General features: G+C 37.7%; 1 protein-coding gene across 1 annotated transcript in view; it reads right to left on the bottom strand.

The window, feature by feature from the left end:
- Positions 1-15,686, bottom strand: part of GRXCR1 (glutaredoxin and cysteine rich domain containing 1) — a 225,062-nt gene that overhangs the window by 195,522 nt on the left and 13,854 nt on the right. The window contains exon 1 of the transcript XR_011969565.1: positions 1,367-15,686. This exon is cut by the window's right edge and continues 13,854 nt beyond it. The gene's annotated coding sequence lies outside the window, so the exon portion shown is untranslated. The remainder of the gene's footprint in view (positions 1-1,366) is intronic.

Raw genomic sequence — 15,686 nt, 5'->3', positions numbered from 1 at the left:
CCTGTTTTACAATTTTTTCCTAAGTTCATCACCTTTATATTACTATTAGCTTCTTATTATTTAAGCCATTCCACTCAACATTTGTTAAGCACCTATAAAAATATTATAAAAAGAATAATCCTTGCCTTCAAGTAGTTTTGGATATAGGACAGTCATGTCAGATAGATACACAACTCTAATACTAATTACTTAAAGTACAAGTTCAACAGAATGGCCCTATCAAAGAGATTAGAAGAAAAATCGCTTCCAACAAGTAAAGTTAGAGAAAACTTTGTGGAGAAGATATCCTCAGAGGAAGAAGCTGAAGGAGGTAAGGATTTCCCTAAAGAAAGAAAGGAAAAGAGTCTATCCCAAATCTAGCAGTTCTTTGTGGAAAGATGGAGGTAGGAGAAGTCAGAGTTTGATTACGGAAAGCTACATTCTAGTTTTGTAGGATGCATCACATTGGAAAGGAACTCGGGTAGGAGACTAGAGAAGTAGTTAGGAGACAATCTTTGGAATATCTTAAAGGCCAAGCTAAGGATTCTGTACTTCTTTGGATAGGCAATGACAGTAAGATGAACTTAATAAAGTTCCTTTAGGTGGGAAGTAAATGCTATAGAATGATCAGCATCTCAGAATACTCCATGTATTAGTATCTGTTGAAAGCTTTAAGCTCTGGAGGGGAAAAGGGCAATAGAAATCCAATAAATGATTATTCAATCTGAGATGATTCAATTATAACTCTGGCACTATAATCTCATTTATCCAAAAATCAGCACTAGCCCATATCCACATATAATACTGTTTTTGTGTTTGTCCTTTGTTCCCAAAGAGAACCATGACATCAAGATGATGACATGACTTGCAGTTGACTTTGATTTGAGTGATGGAAGGCTGAGCAAGGTCACCAACTTTACTTTTTTCTCCTGAGTCATCTGGGTCCAGTGGCCCGATATTCATCAGGACAACTGGAGATGGCCCAGGATGCAATGTGAGATCCTAGCCCTTTCAGGCTAAGGTCTTATCATATTCTTATTTTGAGTGAGATACACCCATTCAATGAATAGGCTTCTTTAAGTAGTTACTCAAGGAATGTCCCCTTTAATAAAAATTTTTAAAAAATCAAACTGGGAGGGGAAGGCCTTCAGGGTTCCTGGATAAAAGAGAAGCAGTTACTATTTAGTAATTACACTCTGTGCTAGGGAGGTGGGGACTTTTGTCCAATCTATGCGCTCCAGAGTGAATTGGGTTTAAGGCTCGATCTTTAAGCAAAAAATGTAGCCAGTAAACTCAGAGGGAAAAAAGGCATGAAAGAGTACCTTCCCCTGGGTAGAACACCAGAGAACAAAAGAGGAGAGGAGAGAGGAGAGGAGCTGCTACTCACTCATATGTTGTGTTTGTCCTTCATTCTGGAAGAGGACCATGACATCAAGATGATGACATGACTTGAAGTTGACTTTGATTTGAGTGAGGGAGGGCTGTGCAAGGTCACCAACCTCACTTTCTTCTCCTGAGCCCACATGTAATGTTAATTAGAGTTAAAGATCTTCCCCACCCATTAATAGGCCTCACCTGCAGCCCATTAAGGGAAACTTTAGTCAACTTCAATGAAGCTCTGGGTCAGGAGGGCTGTGTCCTCTGGCTCTGAAAAGTGTATATATACTCTGAGATGAGGTTTTAATTTGGGGGCTTGGAAGAAGTTTCATGCACCAGATGAGTCTCTGTGTAGCCCTTAAGAATGACATTCCCCTCCCTGCTTTGAAAACCCAGATGTTGGTACTTCTCTCTCTGGTATCTATGTATGTATGGAATGGTCAGATAGTTGGATCTCTCTATTGTTATGGTCAATCTGTTGGTCTTTATTTCTCTGCTTGTATTTTCTCTGTTGGTGAATGTAATTAAAGTAGATTGTTGACTCCTCAAAAGTTGCTTTCCTTTTAGAAAAGCAGATGTAAGAACCTGCATAACAGGTCCTCCTGTGTATGCTAGGGTGCTTGCTGCTATACCACAAAATTGGGAGAAAAAAATCCAAGAAGAATTGGTCTATATGGTCCCATTTTCCAAGCTGCTGCTATACCCACCAACCAAACCTGCAGAAGCTATGCCATGGAAGAGCTTTAGATCTCTTATCTTGGGACTGGGCCCTAGATCTGATCATACACTTTTACCCAGGACATTTTCCAACCCTCTTCTACCTCTTGTTCTGAAACCCATAATCAAATCAATAGTACCATTGGTTCTGGAAAGGACCCATCAACTGACTTCCCTACTGTTTTTCATGACCGTCCTTGTGAAATTCCAAACCAACTCATCCTTCTCAGGCCACTCCCATTCCCAACTAAAATATAAGTTTGAGATTTGGAATTTGGATCCCCAGTGCCTGGCAAATAGCAATGAATTGTCACTCATTCATTTTTTCAGAGAAAAGCAGTCAATAGTGCCCGATTTGCATTTAGCTTTCTCTCCTGTTTTGTGTCTGGTTTTTACAAGAACAGCCTGTACTGAGGTGCTTTAGATTTAATAATGCAGTAGCTTACAGTAACTTGTGAAGTTTCTTATTCATAATGGTTAAAATTGGGCTAATTTGTGTGCTTAGCTTCAATTGTGAAGAAAAATCACTTATGTAAAACAGTCCATGCCCTAATAGTATCATATTAACGTCACATTTCTGTCATTCTTTGGTATCCTGTCCACTCCATGCCCCAGTCTATACAATGTTCCAGCACTATACACAAAAAGATATGAAAAAAATTTTACCTACAAGATAGACGATAGATAGACAGACAGACAGACAGACAGACAGATGGTCTTCTTCTGGCTCTCTGGAATTTGCCATTATGCCTCACTTGCCTTTTCAAGTTGAAATTTCCCTGAGTATCTGTGGCCTTCTCACCCTGAAACATTCTTCACCCCTAAAGTCCTCCTCTCCCATTAGTGAATTCCTCCCAGAATTTCCATTTTGAGGATGGGCCCAAGGCCAGCCATCCTTCTTTTCTTTCCTAATTCTGCTTTTGGCTCTTCAGACTCTGGCACTTGAACACCTTTCCCTGCCCGCCTCACTTTATAGCTTCCATTCTTGTGCTGTCCTATTAGAATTTCAGCTTTTTGAGGGCAAGGGCTGTGCCCTTTGCTTGTGTATTTATCTTCAGCATGCAACACAATGCCTGGTACAGAGTAAACATTTGGCAAATGCTTGTTGACTGACTACAGAACTCTTAGAGAATATATCTACTACAGGCAAATGTTTGTGTTTCTTTGACCAAATGCACACAGAACAGCAGAAGGAGATAGGGCTTCCCAAGAAGAGAGAAGGTAGAGAACTGGCAAATACAGGTATGCATGAGGTCAGAACTAAATCAGATTTTACCATCTAACAATTTCTAAAGACTGTCTCTGAGACTAGGTAGGTTGAATTAAACCGATCAAGTAAATAAGTTTCAGTGTGTCTATCACCAACAATACCTGAATTAGAACTGGCATAAAGGCATCATCATAGACACGTGTGATTAAAAAGGGAGGTGGACAAGAGTGGTGTGTGCAGGAGATGGGTGAGCACAAGTGAGTTTCAACTCTCACTCGAAAGAGTACCCACATCAATGAAAAGACAGATCTAATGTATCCTCAGAGTAGATTTTTAAAGTTAGGCAAAGATCAAAGAGTAATGAGTGTTTACTGCTTTGAAGACTTCTGTTGAGTATTTTATTATTCTTACCAGCGCTCTGAAATCAAACTCTGTCTGTGTGAAGGTTCTTTATACTTTATCATTCATCTTTTGTATAGCTGTTGAGGTTGGGTTACAGTGCATTAGGATTGCTGCCCTTTTCTAAGGTGCAGCCATATTAGGAACCCATCTACCATCCCCATTCTAGCATATTTTTAAAGTAAAGAATATGCTTTTTTAAAGTAATCATTTAGAGGTGCTATTTAGTGACAATCAGTAAGTCAATGACTAGAATTAAAGTTCTACTAAATGCAGACTTGTGGCTCTCTCTTCTTTCCTGCAGTGTAGAAAATGAAACATAACAGCACTGAAATGGGTTAATGAAATGCCTAAGAGAACACTGTCTAGACACAGTGTATTATAGATGTCTCCCTGACAGCAGAGTGGAAACTAACAGAACAAAGATAATCTTGTTTTTGTGATTTTCTTTCCTCTCAAATATGAGTGTTTTTTAAAGGAGAAAGTGAATGATCTGCTAACCAAGTGTGTAAGTCTATTTGACAAATGGAATTTCCAAGTGGATATCATGAACATGTTTACCTTGGGTAATCAAGATAGCTGTATGGCAAATGGAATTCTCTCACTTGGAATGAAAGCTTAAACAACAACTGATCAGCTCAATTTCCCTCTCTACCAAAGAGGAATATATGTTCCCTTAGTCCAGTTGGGGATCACTTTTCTTCTGCTCTTCCTGCCACAAATACCCTTTTTTTTTCTTTAATCTAGGTTTGTGCCAGATTAAAGGAAAGAATGTACAAACCAGTTCTAATCTTGGCCATCCCAGTTGTGTCAAAACCAGAGACAAGATCATATACATTTTGTATCTGGGAGGAAATCATAATGCCCCACCCTCAGACATGTGCAGCTCTATTCACAGGCTCCAGGGACAAAGCATGCCCTAAGCACAGTAGAGCTAATGTTGAGGGGATGGGGGGAGCAGAGAAGCAAACATTTATTAAACGTCTACTCTATGCTAGGCAGTATGTTAAGCACTTTATAAATATATCCCATTTGATGCTCGAAACAACCCTTGAGGTAGGTACTTGTTATTATCCTCATTTTTTTTTTACATTTGGGGGAACTGAGGCAGCCAGAGGTTAAGTGTGATACTGCCCAAAATCACAAATCTAGTAAGTATCTGAGATTGAATTTGAACTCTGGTTTTCCTGACTCCAGGCCCAGGGTTCTATTCATTCTGTCACTTAAAGGTTATCTAGTCTAGGGGCTCTTAACCCAGAGTTCAGGAAGTTGAATTTTTTTTAATATTTTGATAACTATGTTTCCTATTTTGTAATCCTGTTTATTTTATTTTATGCATTTTTAAACATTATTTTGAGGCCATAGGTTTACCCGACTGCCAAAGAGGTCTATGGCACAAAAGAGGTTAAGAATCCTTGCTCTAATTCTGTAGCTAAGGAAATTGAGACCAGAGAAATGAGGTTACCTAGTATAGCATTAGAACTAGCACCTAGATCGATGACATCCTGCCCAATATGCTTCCCACTACGTCATGCTGCCTTCCCATACCTCCCTGATATTTATGTAAGTCCTTTCTCCATTCTAAGCAGAACAATTGAGCTCCACAAATACCCTAGGACTTTATAACACCTTCTGCAGAGTCCATACCATAATACCCTATCACAGATGAAACCATTTCAACATGATTGTGGTATTTTTCTTACTAAAGCCAGATCCAAAATGGAAATAGATAATATTGAATTTTATGATGCAATTGGTTGTGTGTGTGTGCAATTGACTCCAATGGAAAAGGAAGACTTATTTCACTAATTAGGAAAAATACATGCACATATATATAAAGATATACATATATATATATACATATATTTTTTTCCCTAGATGGATAAATGGAGAATGTTGATGACAAAAAAAGGCATTTATTAAGTACAAGATGCAGCATTAGGTGACAGGAATAGAGAGACAAACTGAAAAAACAGTTCTTGCCCTCAAGAAGTTGACCATCTACTGGAATTTAACTTACACATATACCATACTTTAAGGTTTACCCTCAGCCAGTCTTATCATGATACCTCATTGTCCTGCCAAAGAGATCCTGGGTTCCTAAATACTATTTCAATGGATTCCACATCCTTTTCAATCCAACCAAGCTTCAAAGACTCCATGACCCAGCAACGAACTCTAGATATCTTGGGTAAGGATCAGGCCAGCAATGTTATCATCACCATAACACTGGCTATTAGGGAATGAACATTTGGCCCCAGTAAATGTGAACTACCATCTATATCAGTATATCAGGTTCACGTCATAAGTTAGTGTAGGGCATTCCCAGATCAAAGAAATCACTAATCCTGAAAACAGCGAAGTGCTTCGTGTAATGAAACTGGTTGAATGAACAACTTGTGGTGACAATGGCTGCATATGAATGCAGGAGAAATTCTATTCCATAAGCTTGCAGGGTTATCTTGGTTTGTTTTGTGATTCGCTTGTTTGTTTTTTATCAGACTGCCAAAAGCAAAGGCAGCATGCATGAGAATGTGCTAGATACAGCGTGTGCTGGCTTTCAAGAGCCTATTGTTAAATTTTGTGTACGAGTATTTACACTTTAGAAATTGGTGAAGGCTATAGATCAGTGCTTCATTTATTGTCCTGTTGACTGTCTCAACTTAAGAAGGCGATGAAAGAAAGTGTTATGAAAGAAAGTGTTAATAATATGGTTTAACCTTAAAATTGTATCCAGCTTACTTTTTTGAAGAACTGGTTATTAAATATTTACCAGTACATCCCTGCACCACAATATAGTAGATAGAATGCTGATAGGATCCAGGAAAAGTAGGGTTCATATTCTACCTATGTATGTTATGGGAATATATATTTAACTTCAATCAGTCTCACTTTTCTTGTCAGTAAAATGAAGGGGTTGACTAAAATCATCTCTAACGTCCCTTCCAGGTCTAAATCTATGCCCTATGAACTTAGAGAGGAAGAATATTGGCATGGAACTATATCTTACCCCTCATTTGCCTCACTCAATGGCCTGATTTCCACCTCAGAAGGATCTTGATTCCTTATGTAGCAGGGATTCAGTGGGAAGAAACAGGACAAGGAGAGGAATTAGAGTGTACATTTTGTAGATACCTCAAAAAAGTGTACCTGCAAAGGGTACATAAATAACAAGGCTCACTGGAATTATACATTGGGTACTGACAGTCTCTGTTTTAACACCTCCATTAATTATTTGTTTCATTGGTTCAACATACATATGGTTTTCATCTTTTTGTGGGTGTCTGTGGGTTTTTATTTATATGTACAATTTATCAAAATAGCTTTCTAACCATTATAGCATGAGCTTCCCTTCGATTTATGCATGCTATAATCTAGCCTCAAGGAAGCAATTCTGGTTTTGAATTCCAAGTCATGATTAATTAGGAATATGGGGGGGAAGGTAATCAATTGGCTATAAATCCTCGTACTGTAGGTTCTTTCCTGTAACTGTAAAAGAGGTAGGAAAAAAGAAAGAAAATCAATGCTTTTAATTTAAGCTTGGCAGTGGAATGAGACAATAGTTTGTGTGGTTTGTGTTTTTGGTTTCCTCTCTCCCCACTCCCCCCTCTATTTTAAAGCACCCTAATGCATTCAGAGTTTGTGATAAACAGGCTTGGAAACTGAACTCTTCTCCCTATACAGCTAGGTGATACATTTAGGAAGTTGTGAGTTCAGATCCTGCTTGAGACACTTATTAGTTGTATGACTTCAGGCAACTCACAACCTCCCTCAAGCTCAGTTTCTTTATCTGTAACGTTTAGATAATAATATCTTACCGTACAGGATTCTTGTGAGAGTAAAATGAGACAATCCATGCAAAGTAACTTGCAAACCTTAAAATAGCATGTAAAATCTAGCTATGATGAGTATACTACACACAAATTTCACCCTTTGTTTTTTCTTTATCAAGTTGTAGGTTCTCTTTAATTTACTACTCATTTTTCTATTTGGGAATGGGAGAAGCATTGAGCTAGGTTCCAAGTGAAAGACTTTGATCCAGTGTGGGATGAGGAAAGGGATATGGGTGTGATCTAGCAGGTAAGAAAAGAAACAAGACAGTAAGTCTTGCCTCCTGCCTCAGTTTCCCCGCTCTTATGCAATACCTTCTCTCATTAGCGAGTCTTTCCCAGAACCTCTATTTTGAGGAAAGGCTCCCAGACCACCCACGCATTCCTCATTGTCTGCACTTAATGACCATACCCCTGTCCAGGTACCTTCTCCCACTCTCCCAGCTTTTCAGTTCCTCTTAACATTCAATGACTTTCCCCATTAGAAAGAAAACCTTGTGAGGAGAGTGTCTTTCTCTTTGCTGGTATGCTTCTATTGCTTGCATCTTCCTAGCACATGCTTGAGCACATATATTTAAGTACTTAATAAAGGTTTTTTAACTGACTGACTGATTCAGGCTGAATCAGGGATGAAGTCTCAGTTCCCTGGCACTTGCCTCCTCTACAGTAGAACAGAGCCACAGGAAAACTCTCTGGAGAAACTCTACTTGAGCCCCTACATATTATAAGATAGTGGGTTGTTCCACAACTTTTGGCAATGACTGTAGGTTGATTTGGGTACAGGACAGAGGGATATCAGATCCTAACACCCTTGGCTGAAGCAATGCAAGGCAGCTGGGAATTTCATGGGCTTTGGTTAACATGGGACAGATTAAGACATGAGACACCATTACCTCTATTTATCCCTGCCTCCTCTGGGATGTCAGCAGGTGGTTCCTGGGGCCTTAGTGAGGCTCCAGCAAAACTCTACTTAGTGAGGACATCAGGAAGGACTTGGAACCTGGGTCAATCCAAAAGCATCATAAGGAAGATAGACTCCCTGGGTTCTGCCTCCAAATCTGAACTCGTCAGCCAGAGGAAGGAAAGGGTTAAAAAATGCGGAGCCTCAGAATCTTCCCCGCAAAAAACAGAAAACACCTTAATCTAGCAGGGGATTTTTGAATAAAGCAATATCCCAGTTATCTATTGACTCCAAGGCTCAAGAGCTAGCATACTTCCTGGCTCCTGAAGCAACGTTCATTACAGTCTCTCCCCTTTTATCCCCTTTACTTTAAAAGAAAATACATACTAAACCTATATTTGAATCCCAGGCTTTTTATTTTTGACCTATATAACCTTGAGAGAACGACACTCTCTGGATCTCAGTTTCCTCATCTGTAAAATGAGAGGAGTAGCATAACTGGAAGATCTCTGAATTCATCCAAATTTAAATCATAGACCAAAATGATCATAAATTTAGAGCCAGACAAGAATTTTGTGAACTATAGATTGTGACTATTAAACATTGTCTAGAGGCTACAGCTGAAAAATGAATGACCTTAAACTCCTTAAATTTGTGGCAATCTAAAAGAAAAATTTATTCTTTGACTGCTTTTGAAATACGGCTTCAGCTAAGGTGGCCAACAAGAGTCCTAGACAGTTGGAGTAAATCACAGGTTGAAGATAGCCTAGGGTTGGGGACAATAATTAACTAGCATATAATTAATTTAAGGTTCAGAGGCAAGATAATCATTATCATTTTCGGTAACAATCAGGAATCATGAATTGTGAATTACTATTCCTTCCTTGGGGGTTCTTTTTCTAGTGTGGGCAATTACGAATTGGAAAGTGTCAGCTTCAATCAAGCACAGTGCCGGAAGGTTCACATAATGGTCACATAAATGCCACTAAAACTTTTTCAAGATGTTCTTTCTATGGCAATCTCTCTTGCTATGGACCCATCCAATATCACCAGGGTTTAAAACATAAAAGGAAGAAGGTTCTTTTTTTGATCAAACTGGAATAGACATGCATGGTTCTTCATAGATCATTAGTATTTTTAAATAGTGGACTGAAGAACTCTACTATCATAGAAATAAAAAATAATTATATAGCGATTACAGTTGACAATTCCAGCAGAAGAAAACAGCCCCACAGAAATTAGAATAATGATGTAAATTCATTAAACTATTTAGAACCACTAAGTTAGAGAAGAGCTCCTAAGGAGTCAGGTGATACTTTATTCTATAGATAAGTTATCTTTATTTAGGGGTAGCTAAGTGGTGCAGTAGAGAATGTCAGGGCTGGGATCAGGAAGACCAGTTCAAATCCAGCTACATATACTAGCTGTGTGACCCTGGGGAAGTCACTTAAATTTCTATTTGCCTCAGTTTCCTCATCTATGAAATGGGAATAATAATAGCACCTACCTCCCAAGATTGTTATGAAAAACAATCAAAAAGGTTAAGCCATCCTTTTCAATGAAATCACACATTATTGAATGGAACTGGACAAATTAGGTAACATTCTGATAGTCAATAAACCTGTCTGTCAGGAAACTCATTCTTTTTTTGTTGCTGAACTACAATTTAAGATCATTTTTTTCTTATTCTATGTTCAGTAAAGACTGAAAACAATTAGTGATTATTCTCTGTTCAGAAGGACTTCTTATATTTTAAGATAATTATCACATATGCATTGACCTTTTTCTTCTATAAGTGAAATACCCTTGGCCTTCTTTTACACTTTCTTTCCTAAATCTTTCTCTAACCTTTAAGTATCTATTTTTGTGACTTTTATGGAAGCATATTTAAAACTTCCTTTTTAGTTCAACTGAAAATAGTAAGAAATAAATAGTTTTGTAATCCAAAGTCTTTCCTAAATTCTTTCCTGTAGTAAAGTACATTAAAAAAATCATGAACAAGAGTTAAGGTCTTGGATCTAATAAATAAACATTGGTAACCAAAAGTAAAACAAAAAATATCTCTTGTGTAGTTAAGATTGCTGTCTTCCTCATTTCTGAAGGGCTAAGAGTTATTTCTCTACCCCAAGCATGTGAAGACTTCCCCTGGTGGAATGAGTAGATCAGGACAATTTGTTCCAATGGCCGTGAAGGTGAAGTGCTTAGAATTTGGTCAGATATCAAAGACACCAAGGTCATCTACTGTATGCCATGGCCACTGGCAGTCATCTTGACTTTTTTCTTGCCAATGGGCTTGGATGACTCCAGAAAAGAGAATGAGGCTGATGACTGTGCAATTCTGCCTCACTTAAATCCAATTCATGCACAAGTCAATACATTACCCTCTTTGAAAACAAAAGACATCACATAAACAGGGTTTCAAGGAGAGTGGGTGTGTGTTTGTATGTGTGTGGCACAAGTCTCTAGCAGTGTAAATAAACCCCAAGGAATTTATTTTGTCCTAGACCAGTTGCAAAGGTACACCACTTTATTTTCATGCCAAAATCACAGAAACATATTAATTCGCAATTGAAAAGGCCACCAATAACCATCTGTTCAGCTCACACTTGGAAAGCAATCCCCCTACAGTGTCCCCAGTAAGTTGTCATCTAGCCTCTTCTTTAAGATTTCCAATTAAAATGGAACCTAGGTTATTCATTCCATTATTAAATATCTCTAATTCTTAGGAAAATGTTTTCATACATGAACCTTAAATTGCCTCTTTGCAAATTCCACTCATTACTCCAAGTTTTATTCTTTGGGCCCAAATAAAACAAGTTTATTTCCTCTTATTTCAAATTTATTTTCTCCTTTGTTGGCTTGGGCTTTTGGGTGGATTTACCTTCCCAATGATCATATATCTAGGATAAAGTAGTTAAGAGCAATTCCTCGCAATTGATGCTACCTGAATACAAAAAAAGAGAAACAATAAAAAGAGCAAAGCCAATTCTCTACATAGCATGAGTCACAGATAATACACATTTTTTTTTTTAAGACAGGATCAGCCTATTTGGGATCACCAGCTTCCCTTTTTGCTGTATCACTCATTTCTTCAAACCCTGGTTTCTCTTCTCTACTGGCCCCCCAAAGAGTAGAATAGAATTTCATCACTTTTCAAAATTCTTTGAAGATATAAGGGGTTTCAAGTGCTGACAACAGCAGAAAAATTAATAAAAGTAAGGGTAACAAAGGAAGGGGAAGTTGCAAAGCTTCAATAAATCAGCAAGACTTGCTGGAAAGCTGTCCCTGATGGTTCCCAGAATACAAAGGCAGTTATCTGTTATACTTCCAGCCCCTTTTTGACTCTCCTTCTACACACTGACCTAAAATTTTTATGGTAAATAGTCTTACTTACTTTCTATCCCTTTTGGGGTGAACTGACAAGTAAGAGCATCTCAGAGTTGAAGATGACCTAAAAGGTTAACTAGTCTAATTTCTCCCTGAATGAATTATTATTTCTCTATATCTCCCATAACTGATCATCCTCATGAGCTTTCTCACCTTCCACCCTCCACATCTCAATGTATTTATTATTTTTCACATTATAGAATACAGTGACCTTTGTCCTTTCACCACAGGCTATTCTCTTCACACACGCTCTTGATCCTTCAATCCCTTTCAAGTCCTCTTTTGATTCATTATCCTATACTGTCTTTCATTTTCAAATCCCTCTTTCTTTCAAGACTCCTTCTGATCTTCTTTTATGTTCAAATTTTCTCTAGCCTAAAATAATAAAATAAAAGTTTTTTAAAACTTCCTTGACCTTGCTACTTCATTCAAAACAAATCTTAATAAGCATCAGTACTTGCTATTGTCACTACCTGCCTGTCTATTCATTTCTCAACTCTTTGCTCTCTGCTTCTACTAATGTCCTCAAACATTTTATCCAAGATTACCAAAGGGCTCATCACTTCCAATCTCCTTTTCTCCATCTTCATATCTATTCATATCATTTGACATTATTGGTCAGCCTCTCTTTCTAAATACTTCTTTTCCCAATGGTTTACATAACATTACTTTTTCTAAGTTTTCCTCCCATCTCTCTCACTATGCCTTAGTCTCTGCCTGATCCTGGAAATTCTCACCAATATGTGGTTATCTCATAAGATTTTTTTCTTGTTTGGGGTCTCTTGCTTTCTGTCTCTTCATTCTTTTAGTTTATTGATCAAGTCTAAGTACAAAATTCTCAAATCTACCTCTCCAGTTTTTACCTCTCCCCTTAGCTCTAGTCTTGATTTTCCAAATGGACATCCTTTATATTATCTTTTTGCCCTAAAGTTTAATCTTCCTTCTGACTTCTGTATTTCTTCTAAGGGTCATCATTTTCCCAGTAACCAAGGCTGCACAACTCTGAGTCATCTTTGACTTTTCCTCTACCTGTTGCTTATATCAGATTGGATGCTGCTGAGGTAGTATGACAGGTTGGGTAGAATGCTGGGTTTCATGTCAGGAAGACCTGAATTTGAATCCTATCTTTGATACTGTGATCCAAGGTAAATCATTTAACCTCTTCAAACTTCAGTTTACTCATCCGTAAGATGGAGAAGTTAGATTAGATGAGTGTTGAAGTTAATTCAAACTCTGAAACTATAAATTCTTTCATTGAAATCTACCTCGTATCTATTCCTTCCTTTCTACTTCCTCTTCTAGAAATCTAAGTGAAGCCCTCATTATTTTGCTTTTCAGATCATGATCTTTAGAGGTAAAATGTAAACTCATCATTTTGGCATTCAAGATATTCCCTGTTATGCACTTTCCCAGTCTTATTTCATACTTCTTCCTTTACATGTATTCTTTTCTTGGTAAGCAGGACTATATTCAAATTACATCCTTTCTTCTTTCACCTCTGTATTTATGTACATTAGCCTGAGCTTCTAAAGTAAACTCCTGTTATATCTTCTCTTGAAATCTTATCCTTCCTTCAACTTTCTTATAAACTTTTCTAAAAATATTGAATTATATTTACTTAAACGTCTTATCACATACACACACACACACACACACACACACACACATACACAGAAGCACAATTATAAGTTCCTCAAGAGCAGGGATCCTGTCATTTTCCACCTTTACATCCCTAGCATAGTCCAATAATTCCCTGAGATGGATAGAATTTGACTAATGATTGCACATTCTCTTTGTATATGTCCAGATCCTACCTTAAGAGGGAGCCAATTCAAGTCTTTCTCACTGAGAAGCCAAAATCAGCCTACCCAAGCTTTTGGCTACTTTCTCTAGTTCTCTCTTTGATGCTAAGCATAATAAAATTAATCCCTCTTCCACATAAAAACCCTTCAAATATTTGAAAACTGCTATCATAACCCCTTTAATTCTCCTTGTGATCCTATTAAAAATCTTCATTTCCTTCCCTCCACCTTCATATGTCATGCTTTTACACCCTCCTAGTAATCTTCTTCTAAACTCATGCCAGCTTATCAATATGTGTCTTAAAATAAAGCCCCTAGAACCAAACACTATCTCAGCAAGTCTGATCAAAGTAGTCTAGTAGGACTGTTGGATGCTATATTAAGATCGGTATCACCATTTTTGGGCAGTCAAATTACATTGCTTAATCCTTGAACTTACCCTCAGCTAACACCTCTATGTTTTTTCATATGCAACTATTTCTAGATATCTCTCCCCAAATGTATACTTCAGCCTAAGATCCCATTTTATCTATTGCCTCCAAATATTTTCCTTTCTTTAGGGCCTGGGTTCTCTTCCTCTTTCCCTATCCTTCTGCCCTGAATCTTTGCACTATTTACTTTATCCAGTTGCTGAGATCAAATGTAGTAGTGTTAGTTCCTAAATTTGAGGTGGGAGACAAAATGTTTCACTCAAACGGCAGCATACACTTCTCTCCTTTGTTTCTCTCCTTTTCTAAAAAATGAAAGGCAGTATGGTAGAGTGCACAAAGTAGTCAGTGGTCTTCAAATCAGAAGACCTGGGTCCTATTCCTAGCAAGGAGTAGCAAGGACACTTACTAGCTGTGTGACACTTAGGGAACTCCTTTCACCACTGCAAGATTCATTTTCTTCAAATGTCCATGACCTGAAGCCTAGTCCTGGGTTTAAATGGAAAAGGTTCAATCTTGATGGCAGTGCCCCCACCCCCACTGCAATCCCAGTTCATTGTCTTCCTCCTCTAAATCTATTATGCTATGACTCATTTTACTCCTACCCAGAATTTCCTTTGAGAACCTCAAAATCTATCACAAGGCTCCTGAGATATGAGTAAAAGCATCACCTGAATAAATAAAAGGAAAGTGATGCCCAGGACAGAAATTGGGGCATTAAGAAGAGAGACGGGTTTAGAGGTAAAAACTAGAAGATATCTAGAACGTGCCCCCCTAGTATTTCTCTTTTTCAGGTTAGACATCTCCAGTACCAATTCTCTGTTGACATAGCTACAGGATGAGAGCTGGATTCTTTATAGAAGGTAAGAAAAATATCACCCTTCCCCCCCTCCACTCCTATTTTATATATGGGAAAAGAGCCTAGAAAGTTTGAGTTGTCTGTCACACAGCTATTAAGTGATAACTAAAACTCAGTTCTCCATTATATTATATTTAAATCTGTTGGTTGAAAATAATTTTACTTTTTATATAGCAAAACTATATGACATCTGATACCTTCAATAAGTCATTTCAAATCATCTAAGTGTAAGTAATGATGTCACTAAGTTACTAATTGCTTCTGTGGGCAACTGGCCTCAAACCCACCACAACTCTTTGAAATATATTATCATTGTAAGTTCTCTTAAAATTCACTACCAAAGCTCCTGGTGAATGCCAATGCTTAATCAAGACTGAAATCTTATTTCCTTAGCCTCATGCCTTTTCTTACTTTCATCTCTAATTATATTGAACTTTTGGAAGAGAATCTGAACTACTTTGTCCTGAAGAAACAAAAAACACTTAAGTAAGCAAGTGTGGTTTTGCCAATGGCCACTGAACAAAGCCCAACAATCTTTCCAATGATAATTTAGATGAATTGAACTCTATGGATTTATCATTGGAAAGATTATTTTTAATGAAAAATATTCCTTAAGACTTCCATGAGCTGGTGAAGAATGAAATAAGCAGCACCAGGAAAATAACATAGATAATGATTTCAACAATGCAAATGGAAACAACAAAAATTAATCCTGTGAATTTTAATGACTCCAGAGAAGAAACAAAAACTGCACTTCCCTTCTTCTTTGCAAGAGGGGTATATATGAGTGGGAAACA

This window comes from Notamacropus eugenii, chromosome 6, assembly GCF_028372415.1.
Source record: "Notamacropus eugenii isolate mMacEug1 chromosome 6, mMacEug1.pri_v2, whole genome shotgun sequence".
In the NCBI taxonomy this organism is placed as follows: Eukaryota; Metazoa; Chordata; class Mammalia; order Diprotodontia; family Macropodidae; genus Notamacropus; species Notamacropus eugenii.
This window is presented reverse-complemented; position numbering and strand designations above follow the sequence as displayed.